The sequence below is a fragment of the Macrobrachium rosenbergii genome, chromosome 33 (genome assembly GCF_040412425.1).
Source record: "Macrobrachium rosenbergii isolate ZJJX-2024 chromosome 33, ASM4041242v1, whole genome shotgun sequence".
NCBI lineage: Eukaryota > Metazoa > Arthropoda > Malacostraca > Decapoda > Palaemonidae > Macrobrachium > Macrobrachium rosenbergii.
The window spans coordinates 12000001-12020000 of NC_089773.1; the positions used below are offsets into that span (position 1 = coordinate 12000001).

At 32.8% G+C, this 20000-nt stretch overlaps 1 protein-coding gene across 5 annotated transcripts in view; it reads left to right on the top strand.

The window, feature by feature from the left end:
* LOC136855930 (lachesin-like) overlaps nt 1-20000 on the top strand; it is a 460516-nt gene that overhangs the window by 340255 nt on the left and 100261 nt on the right. The gene's annotated exons all lie outside the window — the stretch shown is intronic.

Below are 20000 nucleotides of genomic sequence, written 5' to 3' on the forward strand. Positions count from 1 at the left end.
ATTATTATCATCATTATATTAAGTGGCTTTGGTTTTTATTATTATTATTATTATTATTATTATTATTATTATTATTATTATTAAGTGGTTCTGGATATTATCATTAGTAAGTGGCTTTGGTTATTATTATTATTATTATTATTATTATTATTATTATTATTATTATTATTATTATTATTATTATGTTCTCGATGCATGTCACACATTACCAGCTTCCACAGAAAAACGTCTACCCAAAAATAAATCCAGAAAACTAAAATATGGCAAATAACAGGAAAATGACGCAAAGAATTACACCCAGAATTAGAACCCACCCAAGCAAGAACGTTATCCATTCCCGTCATGAGATTACGGCGTAATAATTCCGTGACCACCTAGCCACACGCTAGCGTACTGTTATCCAAGTTTCATGTACCTGTTATAATTACACTTTTTTCCCATTCCAGTTGGAATCACATAACTCATTACACTGGGAGGTTCGAAAAGAGAGGATGAGTTAACTCGATATTCCTGGGATTCCGTGATCCCGTAATGTGAAATGTATGCTTTTGGGTTATGCATGTGTGTGTGTGTGTATGTGTGTGTAGAGAGAGAGAGAGAGAGAGAGAGAGAGAGAGAGAGATGTGTTGACTGACTAATGATAGAAAGAAAACATATTTGATATTTGTAATGAAAAGTATATATATATATATATATATATATATATATATATATATATATATATATATATATATATATATATATATATACATATATATATATATAAAGAGAGAGAGAGAGAGAAACTGAATAAAGAAAGATTAAATGTGAAAAGGACAATAGAATTGTTCCTCTTGAGTGTGTGTATGATTGTGTATGTGTGTGTGCGCGAGAGAGAGAGAGAGAGAGAGAATCACGAAGGAATGACGGTGGAAATGATAATGCAATAATGCTCATTGATTCTATGTGTATATGTGTGTGTGTGTGTGAGAGAGAGAGAGAGAGAGAGAGAGAGAGAGAGAGAGAGAGAGAGAGAGATTTACGGCCCAGAAATTAGGGCACTGGAATTATGTTTAAAGTTGCATAGTCATCGAACGGTACACAAATATTTGCGGATTCTCTTTGCAATTGCTCAAATGCAGATGTATCGATCGCCCTAAACAGTATAAATAGATTGTGAGTAGACGGAGATATTTGGGAATTTTCGAAGATGAAAGAAAAATGCCAAAATGATAGGAATATGATTACTTATTTATTTATTTCATTGCAATCGATCTGGATTGGGTGGGAATGACGACAAATGTGATCAGGTGGTGTTTCTGTCTAATATATATATATATATATATATATATATATATATATATATATATATATATATATATATATATATATATATATATATATATATATATATATATATAAACACTTTGCTTTTTATATTGGAAAGTAGTTGAAATGAAATCAAAGAATTAAGTAATTCAATACTGAGAAACTGGACGTTTTCATGGAGAAATTAATTCATGTATTGACTTCCCATTGACAGTGCAACATGTCATAAACATGTTGGCAGCTTATCTCATACGTATCACGAACAAGTTGAAAACACGTCACTGACCGTATGCGAAGATTCGAATCTTTGGCAAGTGTTGGATAATCGTACTTAGTGGTTAAAACTGTCGACAATTCTTTCGATTTGTATCCAACATGTTTGTGATATGTCGGTGATATGTCGCCAGCATGTGTTTATGTCATGTTTTATTGATGTGTGGAGATACTTGGCTAAGAAATTATTCTTTAAATATATAACTGTCCTACGAAAATCATTTCACTCCGAACGAAAAATGCACATTTAAAAGAAATCATCTCTCTCTCTCTCTCTCTCTCTCTCTCTCTCTCTCTCTCTCTCTCTCTCTCTCTCTCTCTCTCTCTCAAAAGATAACCCAGGTTCAATCTTTGTATTTTTGTGTCAGTCTTTCGGAGTACAATAGCTAGTGCCCCTCTCTCTCTCTCTCTCTCTCTCTCTCTCTCTCTCTCTCTCTCTCTCTCTCTCTCTCTCTCTCTCTCTCTCTCTCTCTCCAACCCCAAAGACAACGCCCGTCCTATCACAGTAATTTTGTCTCCCCCTTTCCAAGCACAATAGTCTCTCTCTCTCTCTCTCTCTCTCTCTCTCTCTCTCTCTCTCTCTCTCTCTCTCTCTCTCTCTCTCTCTCTCTCTCTCTCTCACTGAAGAACAAAACACTACCCTTGTCTGCCTCCAAAAATAATGTAGGTACGCTTTCAGAGATTTTGTCATTCGTCCCATGCAAACGTCAGCATCTCTCTCTCTCTCTCTCTCTCTCTCTCTCTCTCTCTCTCTCTCTCTCTCTCTCTCTCTCTCGGAGTCCTTGGAGCCTAAAACGTTCCCTTCCGCCTCCTAAAATCCTATTTGTATACAATGAAAACTCGACGGAAAATGGCGGAGGGAAAAATTTTGAATCCTGATACGAGAATCGACGCTGTCTATTGCTTTGTCTGAAATCTGTTGTGTTTGTGTCAATATTTTCCGTGTGTGTGTGTGTTTTTTTTTTTTCATTGACGTCGAAACAGGAACATAAAAACCTTCCCCCTCCCCCCCGAGGGGTGGATGGGGAACCAGAGAACTTGTCGATGTTTTTTTTTATCTGTTTTTTAATAGAGAATTGTTGATATTTAGTTGTGTTATGGGATTAGCAATGAAAAGGGCTGTTTTGATAATTCGTACTCTTTTGTGCTTGGCTATTGTCGACTGTTTTTGTGAATCCTGGAATGGCGTGGTTTTATTTATAATGTCTGTCTAAGCTTGAATGTGTGAATAGTTACACTAAACAAAATGATATTTTTGTGCACCACATAATGTCATTATGGAAGTATTTTTGCGTGAATGATAATGGGGATAAACATGTGGATGACCAAAGATATCCCGTCATAAGTGTCTGTTCATTAGATAAAATAAATCCTTAATACTTTGATGTTTTCTATTTAAAAGCTTGGCAGATTAGGGAGTAATTTGTCACAAAAAATTCAAAATACATCCTTATATTCTGTTTAGCAGCTTGACAGATTATGGAATAATTTACCAAGAAAAAAACCCTAATACTTCTATATTTTCTGTCTAGCCGCTTGACAGATTATGGAACAATGCACTACCAAAAAACCCTAATACTTCCATATTTTCTGTCTAGCAGCTTGACAGATTATGGAACAATTCACTACCAAAAAACCCTAATACGTCCATATTTTCTGTCTAGCAGCTTGACAGATCAAGGAATAACCTACCACAAAATGTCAGTCAAAACACTACCACATATTCTGTCTAGAAGCTTGACAGATTAAGGAACAATTATCTACCAAAAAACCCCTAATACTTCCATATTTCCCGTCTAGCAGCTTGACAGATCAAGGACCAACCTAACCACACAATCCTATGTCAACTTACAATGACACCTAATTAACAGGGACATTCATAGTGGACCCAACCTTTTGGTTCACCTCACTCCAGAGTTATGTTGGAAAGTGAAGGCCATTTCTCAAGCTTACTTCTCCATAACAGATCCCATATCCAACTTGACTCTAACCAATCCCCTGCGTCAGAGTGCCAAATGGCACTCATTTATCCTGTGGTGGCCCTGTGGTTTCAGGGTTCTCATTGTTGATGGCACTGAATTCTGAGATCTCTAACACGGTCGTGATTTTTTTTCAGGGGGTTTAAATATTTATAATTTTCATTTTGTTTTCGGTTTTTCTCTTAAATGTTTAGTGTTATAAATTTTCTTTTCGTGAGGTTCATTTTAGTTGTAGTATTTTTTTATTATATATATATATATATATATATATATATATATATATATATATATATATATATATATATAATATAATGTTAATTTATTTATCAATACTGAAATGAAAACATCTGAAACTAAAGATTACTATTTTTAGGTTAATATATTTTATTCAGTATTGAAATAAATCTGACTCTTAGCTAGAAGAATTTATAATGGAAATTGTTAATTGTCAAATATTACTACACTGCATCAATAATAATATGTAAATCTATATATTTGACATAAATCATAACCAACCCAATATTCAAAAAGAAATAATCTATGTATATAGATTTTTGAGAGAGAATTACAACATCCAAAAAAGACATTCCATAAAAATAATCTCTCTCTCTCTCTCTCTCTCTCTCTCTATGTGTATATGTTTGTGTATGTATGTATGTTTGCATACAAGAAAAAACCACAAGGAAAAACATTACACTCGTCACACTGGTTTTTTCTTGTATGCATACATACATACATATATACATATGAGAGAGAGAGAGAGAGAGAGAGAGAGAGAGAGAGAGAGAGAGAGAGAGAGAGAGAGAGAGAGAGATAGTAAGGGCTGCCACTGTACTTTGTAAGACTTATACAAAAATACAAAGACTGAACCTGGGTTATCTTTAGAGAGAGAGAGAGAGAGAGAGAAATATATAGGAAATTTATTTCCCCAAATTCACACCAGCCCATAATTTGAATAAAACAAGTTAAATGGTCACTTGGGTAAAATTCTTTATACTGACAAAAAAAAAAAAATTATCTTAAAATCAACCATTTTCTTTTCGCGAAATCTCCATCATCAATATTTCTCTCCATCTCTGGACCTTCTAGAGATCACAGACATTTTCCCCCATCGTGACCTGACCTTTGACCTTCCTCCCTCTTTTGTTCTGCAACACGAGAGAATCAGAAAGTGAAGCCTTTGATGCGCCTCATCTCCTTTGATGCCAGTTTGTTTGGCTCGTCGTGTTGATGATGATAATTATGTTCGTGGAAAATTTCTTGTTGCATACCTGTGATCAACCTTTACGAAAAGTACCTTCAAATGTTTATATATATGAGTATTTACTGTAGATAGTATACCACCATTTGAGGTACTATTACTATGATAGTAATGTTGACAGCAAGATGTTTGACAGCTGTTAAGTCTTACTGACAAATTCTGTAAGTGCTTTGGAAAACAGTTTTTCATTTTTGAAAACTAGTAAATATTCTTTAAGTTGTTAATCCTAATGTACTTTTCCATTTGCTGATTAGAGAGAAATTCCGAATTTTAATCTAGTATAAATAATGATTTGACAAGATCTCGTACATGAATACACACACACACACACACACACACATATAGAGAGAGAGAGAGAGAGAGAGAGAGAGAGAGAGAGAGAGAGAGAGAGAGAGAGAGAGAGATATTTGACAACTTGTGTTAACAACCCCTTAGTAAGGTTGTAATTGTTCCATATTTGTATTTCAACCATTGGTTGTTTTATTGTTATTGTTAGTTATCAGTTATAAGTTATTTTGGTTATTAGAATCAGCTATTGGTTGAGAATCACTGTTATTCTTATAATGCTTTTGTATAAGCTCTTTTGTTTATGGTCAGATGATAAATTTTGATAAATTATTGGCGTTTGGATAAAGCTTATTTCTCTCACTTATTATTTCCAGTAAATTTTTTTACCATGGGGTCTAGAATCATGGTGTAAATTGCAAATGATAAATGGAACATTGTAATTACATTTACTTATGCGTTTTAAAACCATTTAAATATTTTGTCTTCATATATATGTCATTACGAGACCACACATAAATGTATTCAAAACCAAACAATGAATCTCATACATTATAGATATTAATGATAAGATTCTAATCTCATAATATAATAATGTGTAAGTCTCATACATTCATCATCTCAATTCCAAGTGATTCTGGTGTCTTGTAAATGATTCTATTGATGAGAAATTGACGAAAAATCACGTTCTGGTTGATCATCGAAAAAACACCTATTAAATGAAATTTTTTTCTTCCACGATTCTTATGATTCTTGGTGATCTTGATTCTTATGATTCTTATAGCTCATGATTCTCATGATTTTAACGTCTCACGATTGTCGTAGAAAATGATTTTTATGATTTTAATATCCCTTGATTCTTATAGCACACATTTCTCCTGATTCTAATAGCTCATGATTCTCTTGATTCTAATAGCTCATGGTTCTCGTAGTTTACAATTCTCATGATTCTAATATCTCACGATTCTCATAATTCCCTTATCTCGTGATTCTCATATCTCACGATTCTCATGATTCCCATATCTCATGATTTTAAGATATCAGGATTCTCATATCTCACGATTCTCATGATTCTCGTATCTCGTGATTCTAATAACTCACGATTCTAATACCTCACGACTGTCATGATCCCCATATCTCATGATTCTAGTAACTCATGATTCTAATACCTCACGATTCTCATGATTCTCATGCCTCGTGATTCTTATATCTCACGATCTCATGATTCCCATATCTCGTGATTCTAATAATTCATGATTCTAATACCTCACGATTCTCATACCTCGTGATTCTAATACCTCACGATTCTCACGATTCCCATATCTCGTGATTCTAATCTCACATCAAAGCCTGGATGGCAAGACCCCGTAAAATAACATTCGGGACGTCCATTATCCTACGATAATAATCCCTCATGACTCTGACATGGAATGGGAATGAGGTCTTTGGAACCTCCCACCCCCAACCCCACCACAAACCCCCACCCCCTCCAGTCTCAACACCAGCCCCCCAACACCTCCAGTCTCCAACACCACCCGCTTCGTTCAATGATTTCCCAGATGCATTGGAGCCGCTGGAGAATAGACTCTGGGATTATAAATTGAGGTTTTGGTTCCAACCCCAAACCTCCGCCCCGAAAAACCTCCATGGTATCCAAAATGGGGTTGGAGAGAGTTTTTTTTTTTTTTATCTTATGGACAGAGACTGTAGGATTATAAGAGGTTTTTTCCTTGTAGACATCGACTGTGGGATTATAAATTGAGGTTTTAGTTCCAACCCCAAAGTCCCACGCTCCCCAAAACCTCCATGATATCCAAAATGAGGTTGGAGAGGTTTTTCCTTACAGACATTATAGACATAGACTGTGGGATTATAAATTGAGGTTTTAGTCCCAACCCCAAAACCCCCGTCCCCAAAAACCTCCATGACATCCAAAATAAGGTTGGAAAGAGGTTTTTCTTACAGACATTTTCTCTCTATCATTTCTCTTCGTACGTGTCACATTCCTTCGTTGTCATATTGATGTGAATTTCATTTCCATTTTCATTTTTTTTTTTACTTTCTTTCCTGACGTTCCGCATTTCACGCCGCCGAGGAGATGTGTGCATTACCTTTGATTTGCATTTCTCTCTCTCTCTCTCTCTCTCTCTCTCTCTCGTTCCTTCTGGGAATCATTGCCGCTGAAGATGGATCACCTTTGCATTTCGTAATTTTGGAATTAGAAGGAATATTAAATTTCTTGGGATGAAAGGAATGTCACATTGGTAATAAAATGCAAAAATGCAAAAGAATTATTCATGATAATAATAATAATAATAATCTTTTGAATTTATTAATTTTTTTTGGACCATTGGAATTTTGCATTTCTTAAAAATAACTGTAATTTTCCCAGATATGAAAATTTAAAAATATTGCATATTTTGCATCAAAAATAGTGATTGGTGTATATTGCATTTTGTAAGGAAATGCATTAAATGCTGATTTTGCATTTCATTTTATCAAAGAATTATTTTCTCTCGGATTTGCATTTACTGGAAAATATGACTGATTAATAAGAACTGAGAGAGAGAGAGAGAGAGAGAGAGAGAGAGAGAGAGAGAGAGAATTCCCAGCTTGGCTTTCAGTAAGCAAGTAGTACAATAAGAGAGAGAGAAAGAGAGAAATAAGCAAGAAAGCCAAATACAAAAATACAAAAAAATAGCAAGAGAGAGAGAGAGAGAGAGAGAGAGAGAGAGAGAGAGAGAGAGAGGCAAGGAAGCCAAATACAAAAATACAAAAAAGCAAAGACAGAGAGTGAGAGAGAGAGAGAAATAAACAAGGAAGCCAAATACAAAAATACAAAAAAATAGCAACGAGAGAGAGAGAGAGAGATAGAGAAAGAGAGAGAGAGATAGAGAGAGTCGAGGTGCCGTCAAAAGAATACTGGTCGGGAAGTATAATTTACACGGCATTTTCCACTCAGCATAATGATGTTCAGCCTCCTTTCATCTAGACACGCTCGCTTTTCCTCCAGCCCTCCTACTCTTTTACTCCTTTACTCCCTCCTCCCCCTCCCCCTCCCCTAAACCTCCTACCTCTCCTCCTTTACTCAAAGAAGTCCCCCCCATTTGGTCTCTTGTTTCGTCTAAGTTATTTCTGTTGGAGCCAAATTTTTTGTTTTTCTAAATATTTTCTGAATTCAAATGTCTTCTAATTTTTATTTCTTGTTTATTAAGTTTATTTTCTAAGTCTTCCACCTCCTTCTTTCATCAGATCCTTGCTTATTATCCTGTTATTCTATCCACCATCTTTATCTAATTCATTTTCATCAAAGTTATTTCCGTTTGAGTTATCTTTTTATAATTCATTTTTTAATTTCTTTGTTATTCTTATTATTTATTAAGTCCTCCACTTCCCTCTTTCGTCAGTTCCGTACCTTTTATCCGGTTACTCTATCCACTATCTTTATCTAATTCATCTTTCCCTTATTTCTTGATCTGATAAACAAGATATTTTATTTCTCCTTCATCTAATAATCCTCTCATTCGGGTTTCCAATTCTCTTGCTTTAGAGGAAATTATCTTCCTATCTTCTGTTAGTCTTTGCTTTCGAAGAAATTATCTTCCTATCTTCGTTATTCTTTGCTCTCTCTTCCTTTCGTCCTACTACGATTCTTCCTTATATCTTCCTATAAACATCTAAGACCTTTGCTTTTCTCAAATCTACCCTCCCACTTTACTGTTAGGTAACAGAAGCAAGGATTAAATTCTTCCCTCCCTGTGTCTTGTGTAACCTAATCCCATTTTCCTCTTCCCACGGTCCTTGCCCCTTGAGCAATCTTCCCCGAGCTTTTGGGAACTATTAAGCAAGAGGCTCCTCGCTACGATTTTGGGAAGACTCTTGATTTTCCAGTGGTTTAGTGAGTTCTCTTGACTGGAATGTTTTGTTCTTGCACGAAGAGGCCATCTGAGGTGGTTGCTGGTTTATATAATAATAATAATAATAATAATAATAATAATAATAATAATAATAATAATGATAATAAGTAATCATTTGGTCCTCTCTCTCTAGATCTTCTCTCTCTCTCTCTCTCTCTCTCTCTCTCTCTCTCTCTCTCTCTCTCTCTCTCTTATTTTATTATAATAATAATAATAATAATAATAATAATAATAATAATAATAATAATCTTGTGTTAAGTTCTTAGTTCTCTCTCTCTCTCTCTCTCTCTCTCTCTCTCTCTCTCTCTCTCTCTCTCTCTCTCTCTCTCTATATATATATATATATATATATATATATATATATATATATAAATATAAATATCTTATTCTGTTCCCAGTGTACCCCCAAAATACCCTTTTTTAACAGACATTTTCCTTTATTAAAACCCGTGCCCAGACACTTTCTTTTCCCCTGCCCACTCTTATTACACGAAATCACCTTTTTCCAAAAGACGTCTCTTCAATTCAATCTCGTAAAAGGAATCATTTATCAATATTCTTTTTCTTGCCTCTTCTGCTGACAAAGCATTTTTTAATTTTTTATTTGATGCTGTTCGTTGAGTATAATATATTTCAGTTTCTGGTTGTGGTTATATAGTTTTTAAGAACAGGAAGTTGTAGTGATTCACTTGTTTTTCTTTACTAATATTTTGAGATTTATTGTTTTTTTCTTTCATGTCTCTTCTATAAACACATAATTATCAGTTGATTAAAATATTCAGTATTCACTGTCTTCATTCTTATTTTCAAATGTTTTTCATGGAGTCGTGTTTTATTAAGTTTTGATAATTCTCTAATTTTTATTTACTAATATTTTGAAAATTATTGATTTTTACCCCTCATCCATTTCCTCATTTTAACATAAATGTCAGTGAATCATTATATATATATATATATATATATATATATATATATATATATATATATATAATTATATATATATATATATATATATATATATATATATATATATATACACATATATAATGTTCACTATGCTAATTTTTTCATATATATTTTGTTATTCTAATAAGTTTTCTCAGATTTCAAATTTGATGAATTTCCTTTTGAATTTCCTAACTTGATTTTTTTAGTTGCAAGTTCTCTTTATTCCTAATTCTCCCTTTACCTTGGGTTTTCATCTCCCATCTCTTCTCCCCTGTTCTCTCTCTCTCTCTCTCTCTCTCTCTCTCTCTCTCTCTCTCTCTCTCTCTCGTTTCCATTTTTCATTTTTTTAATTTTTCTTTACCTTATCTTATTCTCATCTCCATTCCCTTGTTTCTCCTTTCTTTCTCTCTGTTTCTCTCTCTCTCTCTCTCTCTGGTTCTCTTTCTCTCTCTCTCTCTCTTTCATTTTTAATTTTTCTTTCTTCTCTGGTTTCCTTGTTTATCCTGATCTTCCATGGTTTTTACACCCCCTGTTCCCTCTATCTGTCTGTCTCTTCTTCTTCTTCTTCTTCTTCTTCTTCTTCTTCTTCTTCTTCTCTCCCCTCCCTGGGGGAATTCGCCCCCGACCCCTATAATTCCCGGTGTTTTCTTTCGTGGCCACCTCGAACACATAATTAGATAATTCGGCCTCCTGCCTAAGATGATTACGGCTGCTTTCCTCTTTCCTCTCCCGGAATCCAGCCCCGTCTTTCTTTTCCATCTTCTTCTTCTTCTTCTTCTTCTTCCCTTCCACAAGCCGGACTTGATAATGATGCATTCCGTACGTTCAAAGAAGTCCCTTCCCTCCCTCCCCTGTCATTAACAGGCCTGGCGACGAGTGATCGCCGAGCCAATGTTTACCTTTTGCGAGGTGGGCTCGTTCGCTGCTCGCGCATTTAGGAGTTGGGTTCAGCCCTGTAATTCTAATTACGGGCTTGCGTTGTTTTTCTCCTTCCTCGTCAACGCCGCGTGGGAATTAGCACCCCCCAAAAAATTGCCACCGGGGAAAGATTGCCCGAAGGCTACGGCGCCTGGATACGGAGTTCACTCTGGTGAAAAACTCTCAAAGCGAACGGCTCCGGGAAATATCAGGATAATTTGCGGGTGGGTAAAAACTCTTCAAAAGGGGATTGTTGCTGAAAAACGCACGTATAATTAGGGGGCTGTGTTCTTTCATCAGGAAAAAAAAAAAAAAAGGCGGCTACTACAGTAGAATTTTAAATTAGGCTCTTTTTTACCATAAGGGAAGGTCTGGAATTAGTTTTAGTTTTCTGTGAAAGAAAAATATTGTGCCGGCTTTGTTTGTCCGTCCTCACATTTCCTGTCAGCCCTCAGATCTTAAAAACTACTGAGGCTAGAGGGCTGCAAATTGGTATGTTGATCATCCACCCCCCAATCATCAAACATACCAGATTGCAGCCTTCTAGCCTCAGTATTTTTTTTTATTTTAATTTAAGGTCAAAGTTAGCCATAATCGTGCGTCTGGCAACTATATAGGCCAGGCCACCACCGGGCCGTAGCTAAAGTTTCGTGGGTCGCGGCTCATTCAGCATTGTACCGAGACTACCGAAAGATAGATCTGTTTTCTGTGGTTTTGATTATACGCTGCAGCGGCTGTACAGAAAACTCGATTGCGCCGAAGAAACTTCGGCGCATTTTTACATTTCTTTTGTTGTTGAATTAAGACCGACAGAAAATATATATTTTATATATATATTATATGTGTATATATTATATATAATCTATATATATATATATATATATATATATATATATATATATGTATATATATAAATATATATATATATATATATATATATATATATATATATATATATATATATATATATATATATATATATATATAAACACTGACGGATAGTTTGTAATTCTTAACTGCCTGTCAGACCAATTAAGCAAATTAACAAGTCTATGGAAACGAAATAAAGAATAAATTGACATTCCAACAGCTATTTCTATTAGCGTCAATTCATTCGTAAACAGTTTTCTGTAGTTCTCTGAAGATTCAAACATCTGAGGAAAAAATAAAAATTTAAATGTTTCCTAGGATCACGGCCATTCCTATAATAACAGATGTAATAAAAGATATAATAAAATGTATAATAAAAGGTAATTGTTAACAAACATAAAGAAAAAGAGATAAAACCCAAATGACTTCAGTTGGGAAGGTCATCAACGATTAGGAAATTATCTTGATTGCTAAGAAAAAAAGGAATTCTTACTAATTATTAGATGAAAAATCCGTATTTTTGTTTTATATTATTCCAAATGTATTATTTTGGGGAAAACTAATTCTGACAAATTATTAGATAGAAAAGATTTTTATCTTACAATATTCCAGATGTTTCACGAAAAAATAATTTTCATAGGAATTTTGCAAAGGCACATTATGAAAGTTAATATTTTTTCTTACCAACTACTTTCAAAATTTTAGGAAAAAATTGTCTGAGTAATTATTTAAAAAAAAATGGACATATGGTTGTATACAACATAAAATGAATATATATTTCACTTCATTTTTCATAAAAATAGAAATCCATTGTTTTTAATAAAGGAAGCATTATTTTATTTAAATATGCAGGATATAAATGGTACAATATTTAGTGAACATGTATAGCAGAAATAGGTAGCATGCTAAATGAAAAAATAAATAATTATTACCACGCATGTTATGAATGTAATCTACTGTTAAATAACTCAGTAAATACTTGTTATCTGCTAATGAGCTTTGGTAACAAATTGCAGAAAATAAAAATAAATATTGAAGCCACGAAATTATATAAAAATATATTAAGAAAAAAAGAAAATATGAAACATTACAGAAATTACAAATATAAAAAATAAAGATAAAAATAAAAAAAAAATAAAGATAAAAAAATACCGCGAAATTATATTTAAAAAAATAGATTAAGAGAGAAATGGAGGGAAAATTAAAGTAAAAGAATGCATTACAAGATAAAAAAATATATGAAACATTACAGAAATTACAAAATATAAAAAAATAAATAAAATTAGAAATAATACCACGAAATTATATTTACAAAAATATATTAAGGAAAAATACAGGTAACATCAGAGTAGAAATGTATTACAAGATGAAAAAAAATATACGAAACATTACTAAAATCACGGCATTTCACGTCCGAAAATGCGGTAGGGGTTCTCCTAAATGAGAATCATTACTACATACCCTAGATAATTAACTTCGTCCTGAAATGTGTGAGGGAAACCCACAACAATAATTAATTATCACCTGAAAATAATTTTTCCTTATATTCCTTTCGGAAATTTTGGGGTTTAGTTTAATCTAGGAGATGGGATTTTGAATTTCATTTGTCATAAGTTATAGTTTTTTTAAGATGATTTTTGTACGGGATTTAAATATTTTTTTCTTGTGTTTTATAAAAACTATTTTCGCAGGGGGATTTAAAAATGTTGCTCTTTTTTTTTATTATTTTTGTAGGGGGATTTAAATATATTTTTTTATTGTGCCTTTACAATTTTTTTTGTAGGGGGATTTAAATATTTTTTCGTGTTTTTAAAAATTATGTTCGTAGGGGTGATTTAAAATTTTTTTAGCGCCTTTTAAAAATTATTTTTTAGGGGGATTTAAAATATATTTTCTTCACTAAAGTGAACTAAATTATCAACATTTCCATGCAAATAATATTTATTGCGTTTATTTATGTCAAATAGTATTTATTATTTACGTTCACAAATGTAATTTATATTCATCAAACATATTAATTTATTGAATTAAATATTTATTATTTATTTTTCTTAATGAAAATATTGATGAAATATTCTCATTTCTGCAAAGAATATTTGACAGTTGTGTTCATTTATGTAAATAATATTCATTAATTATGTTGATCTATGTGAACAATATTTATTAGTTAAATTCATCTCTGTAAATGATAGGTATGAGTTATGTTCATTTATTTAAATAATATTCATACTCATTGGTAAAAGAAACGCAGAAAGAAGTAATAAATAGATAAATAGATAGATAAAAATTTAAGTAAATTGGTAAAATAAAAGGAGAATTGTATTAGGGTAGCAATCATTGATTTGAAAGAAATTGCAGAAGATAATAGGAAATACGGAAAGAATAGGTTAGCCATTAGAAAAATAAATGAAAAATTTAAAAAATCTGGAACCAAATATTGATGAAAAACCGTCCACTGGTTATTAAAGGATAGCAATAAAGTTTATATAAAAAAATGAGCTTTATAAAAAAAATGAGCAACGCAGAAAAAAAGTGATGGAAAAAATATAAAAATAAAAATTAAAAAAATTTGGAACTAGAGACGAACTCAGGCCCAAATATTGATGGAAAACTGTCCCCCGGTTTTAAAATCAAAGAATAGTGATAAAAGATTATAAAAAATGAGTGATGAAAAATGCTTGCGAGGAAATGAACACGACTCAGATATTAAAAATGAATAAAAATCAATCATTTGAGATTAATATCGAGGTATTAATATCAAGGAATTGCATCAGTCCCTTGATGAAACTGTTTTCCAGAATGGTGGGTGACGGTACGTTACGTATGATTAAAAAAAAGTATAGGAAAAGTTTGCTTGAAGAGAAGAAATATTGGTTTTTCTGTGTGGGTGTAAATTTTAATTAAGCAATCCAGTGATTCAGATGTTTGTAATTGTTCGGTATGCATAAGATTAGCCAAGAAAATTTTTTTAAAAATATAAAAAAAGCAATATTGTATTTTTTCTAATTAGATTCCTTTGCAAATCATGACTTATTTTAAATCGTATGTCAGAAACGAATTAAGGATACAAAGTAAAATATTTCCAGTGGTTTAGAAAATATTTATCAGAAACTTGACAGCACAAAAACGTTACTGATGAGAAGCGTATTAAAAATATTACGTTGAAAATAACCGTAAGCCGAGAATGTTGACAAAAATATGAATTAAACACTCGCCTGAACATTTTAGAGGAAAACAGCATCTGATATTGCCTGCGAGGTCATTCTAGGAAAGTTAAACTACAATTTTTTAAACTCTTTTTCAGTGATCGCCTAAAGTAATATTTTGAAAAATAGTCTGAATTTATATATGATTAGTTAATATTTGGTTGAAATAAGATATCTTTTATTTAATATTCAGTTGCCTTGAGAGGAAAGAATGTAAGCTGGGCGAAATAAAAAACAAATTATTAAAAATGTAAAAATGTTGATTCATGAAAAAGAAATTTGTGTACTTTGACAAAATAAAAAGATCAAATATAGATCAATTTACTTTCGTGTAGACTCGATTAAAAACTTGAGTAAAACTCTATATATAATTTTTTTCATAACTGGCACCCATAGCGGTGCCAGAAGTACGACCATGGGAAACTTTAACCTTAAATAAAATAAAAACTACTGAGGCTAGAGGGCTGCAATTTGGTACGTTTGATGACTGGAGGGTGGATGATCAACATACCAATTTGCAGCCCTCTAGCCTCAGCAGATTTAGTTTTCTTTTACGGAAAACTAAAAAAAAAAAAAGGGATATTTAAACTTTTTTCTTCATAGCAAATTCTCTTGAATCGCCCTAACTGCGTTTCGTCCTACTTTGGAAAGTGGATAATTTCTAGGCCTCTGCTAATGGTATTGGGCAAAAGTTCCCCAAGAGAAATTTGTTTAAGTTAGCTCCCCTAACTTACGCCTTTAAAAAAAATAAAAAAAAGGAATGTTAAAAGTGTGGGTATTTTTTTTTACAGTTTTTTATTTCATTCTTATATAAGGCTTTATTTAATCTGATTTTGCAGTTTAGAATTAGTAGGGTTTTTAAAATTTTTTTATTGAGTTATGCTGGGATCAGGATGATCTATCTATCTATCTATCTATCTATCTATCTATCTATCTATCAATCTATCAATCTATCTATCTACCTATCTTATTTTATTAACCATACGATTATTTCTTCTATGAGTTTTCAGCAATTTATTTTTAGGTGAGGTTGCTGGACCTACGCCCTTTTATGCACAAATATATATACATATATATGTATATATTGTATATACACACATACATACATATACACACATATACATACATGCATAAGTATTCGTGCATGCGCGCGCCCACATGCATTATTGTCGAATGCGCACGCTCGAGGCTAAACCTCTCGGAAACAGATACATCTTCTCCTAATATATGCATGGCCCCCGACCCCCTCCCCCCAAAAAAAAGGAAGAAGAAGAAGATTCCATTCTTTTTTATTCCCCAAAATCCAGGCACAAGTCTCCACACCTTGCGAACTATTTCGAAAAAAGAAAGAAAAATAAAAAAAACTTTCTCCTCGTTTTCTCCTCTGGCGAAAGTTTTCGTGCCTGTGATGAAGAGGGGGCCAAATTGCATTGAGGAAGAAGAAGGAGAAGAAGAAGAAGAAGAAGGAGGAGAAGAAGAATAGGAAGAGGAAAGAGTGAAAACTTGATGCTCGTTGCTGAGTCTTCTCTCACCATCAATCCTTATCTGTTTTTCATCGGAGACGTTTCTCTATTAGTTTTCGGGGTCTCTCTCTCTCTCTCTCTCTCTCTCTCTCTCTCTCTCTCTCTCTCTCTCTCTCTCTCTCTCTCTCTTACTCAGAGTGGTGGTGGAAGAGCAGCTGTTTGTCATTTATCTCTCTCTCTCTCTTTCTCTCTCTCCGGTGCTTGTTATAAGTACGCATTTTTTGTAATTTTGCTTCTCTCTCTCTCTCTCTCTCTCTCTCTCTCTCTCTCTCTCTCTCTCTCTTTTGTGCTGCATTATTACAAGTGACATGTATCTACCCTCTCTCTCTCTCTCTCTCTCTCTCTCTCTCTCTCTCTCTCTCTCTCTCTCTCTCTCTTTTCCATTATCGTTCTATCTCTCTCTCTCTCTTTTGTGGTGCATTATTGCAAGTGACATGTATCTACTCTCTCTCTCTCCCTCTCTCTCTCTTTTGTGTTGCATTATTGCAAGTGACATTTATCTACCCTCTCTCTCTCTCTCTCTCTCTCTCTCTCTCTCTCTCTCTCTCTCTGTAAGCGATGCATTTCTCCTCCTCTTATCCCAAGTACAAAAACCCCTCTAGCGTGCAGTTGCGCTATTACGCCTCTCCCATTTCGCGCATGCGCTGTTTCCCTGAGAATTCCCCCTTACTCGAATATGAGTTGGTCTTTGTTACGCATCTCTTACTTCTTTTTTCTCGTGGGGGGAGGGGGAGGGGGAGAAGGGTGCGGGGAAGGGGGAGGGGAGGTGTCAGGCGGGCCTCACACCTTTTAGGGAAATGAAGTGCATATTCTAGGGGAAGGTGAAAATGGAATGCACTTTTCTAGGGAGATTGTGGGGATAGTTGCTTTTATGTGTGTATGTGTGTTTGTGTGTGTGTATGTGTATGTTTTTTAAACTGGTCTTCTTGTTTTTGTGGTGGGTACTGGGAACCTGAAAATTTTTTTTCCTTCGAAGGATAAATTTATTCGATTTTTTTTATTAAAGAGAACGTGGCAGAATTGACCTTGTTTATTTTGGCTCTCATATTTTGCAAAAAAAAAAAATACTTAGGTATGGATAAGTTCAATAACGATACCATTAATATTATCATTATCCAGTCTATATGCTGTTGACTTTTTATTCTTGCAGCGATAATAATAATAATAATAATAATAATAATAATAATAATAATAATAATAATAATAACTTTAGATTTGTTTTCTCCAATTATCTCCAATTCCCTCTCATTCTGGCAATTATCTCACCCCGGGTTTGAACCCAGGCTTAACTTCCTTCCTCCATTTCATAACAGGAGAAGTTTTTAAGTGTTATAAAATTTCCCAGGAGGCAGAAAATGCAAGTTGTAGTCGAGGGCTAATATTTTTATGCATATTACCCTTCAGGCGGGAAGCGTTCTTTGCTTAGGGGAGAATTATTACCAGCCAGGGCTGTTGCACCAGTTTGCAAAGTTGGTTTGAGCTGTAAAAAAAATTTTTGTTTAAAGTTTTTTAAAATTTTTGGGGGGGCTGAAAAAATAAATAAAAAAAAATTTTCTCAATATTTTGGGGGTGCTAAAAAATTATTTTTTAGATAATTTTTTTTTCAAATTTTTTGGGGGATGCTGAAAAAATGATTTTTTTTTTTACATTTTTTTTCATTTTTTTGGTGCTGAAAAAAAATTTTTTTAAGATTTTTTTTTCAAATTTTTTGGAGTGCCGAAAAAAAATATTGTTTGAAAGATTTTTTTCCGTTTTTTGGGGAGCTGAAAAATATATATATTTTTTAAAGATTTAATTTTTTTTAATTTTTTGGGGTGCTGAAAAAATTATTTTTTTGAAAGATTTATTTTTCCAATTTTTGGGGGTGGTGAAAAAAATTTTTGAAAGATTTTTGTGTTTCAGCTTTTTTTGGTTGCGAGTTGTAAATGTTGTAGGTTTTAATTGGTGTATTTGCATTTTATTAAATTTTTTTGTAGGTTTTATTTGGTGTAATTGTATGAAACTGTTTTCACTGAGTTTTTCTGTTTTGCGTGTATGTTATTTTTGCTGGCTCTGCTGTTTTTCTCTCTCTCTCTCTCTCTCTCTCTCTCTAGATATATATATATATATATATATATATATATATATATATATATATATATATATATATATATATATATATTATATATATGTGTGTGTGTGTGTGTGTGTGTGTGTGTGTGTGTGTGCGTATACAAATATATATACATTATTCCATGTTCATTTCCTCATTACAAAAATCAGTAAAAAAAAAAAAAATGCAATGTTGCACTCATGACGTCATCATAACTGCGGTTCCTTTTTTGCAACAAAACCTGCCGAAATTTTTCAACCGTGGACCCGGCTTGCGCACGACTGCAATAATGCAATCAACATCACGACTTAGATTCCCGTATTCCCAAAGTCCAGTGGTAAATCAATCTCTGGATTTGCATATTTACGAAATATGCGGGGAGTAATTAGCTGTTTTTAGCTGTTATTATTTTACTTAAGTTTTCTTGTTTCCTAATTACCCTGTGTGTGATTAAATCTTCTTGTTTGCTTTTGAGTTTTATTTGTTTTTAGTTTGAGAGAGTTGATTGACTGTGCATTTCTGATCTGGAAACATTTTGTGGGATAATTTTATTTTTTTAAAATTTTTGGTATATTATTGTCAGTTTGATTTATGTATATGTATATATGTGTGTGTGTATAATAATAATAATAATAATGATAATAATAATAATAATAATAATAATAATAATAATAATAATAAATACACAAAAACTTCCTATAAACAAGTAAATTTAAACAAACAAATAATATTTAGTAATATTACAAATGACGATAATTATAATATTTAATGTACGTATTCATAATAATAATAATAATAATAATAATAATAATAATAATAATAATAATAATAATAACAAATACACAACACTCATCACAAACAAGTAAGACTTAACAACAAAAAGAAAATATCCATTTAAGTATAATCCACCATACTAATCCTTATAACCCCAAGGGTATTTCCCATGTGTCACGTGACACGGAAAATACTATGTCATTTATTTACGTTCCTCTCTCCCCCCTCCGAAAATAATGGGGGCTCCAATGGGGTCCCTTTTACTCGACATTTCACAAGACAGAGGTTAGGAAATCGCGTGTGGCTAATATAGGTTTTGTGCGTGTTTGGTAGATTACATGATCTACATAATCTTTGTATTTGGTTCTTAATGGTGTGTGGGTTTGGGGAAGATAGCTCTTTGTGTTGTTATTTTGTAGAATGTTGGCTTTTTAGTGGGTAATAATAATAATAATAATACTAATAATAATAATAATAATATTCAGTGCTCAGTCATGATGCAAATTGCAATAATTTTGTTGCATAATAATAATAATAATAATAATAATAATAATAATAATAATAATGATACAGTCAGGTTTGTAATTGAAATAAACTTGTTGCTCACATCAGGATCGAACCCAGGAAATTTGAGTGTAATGTGTAA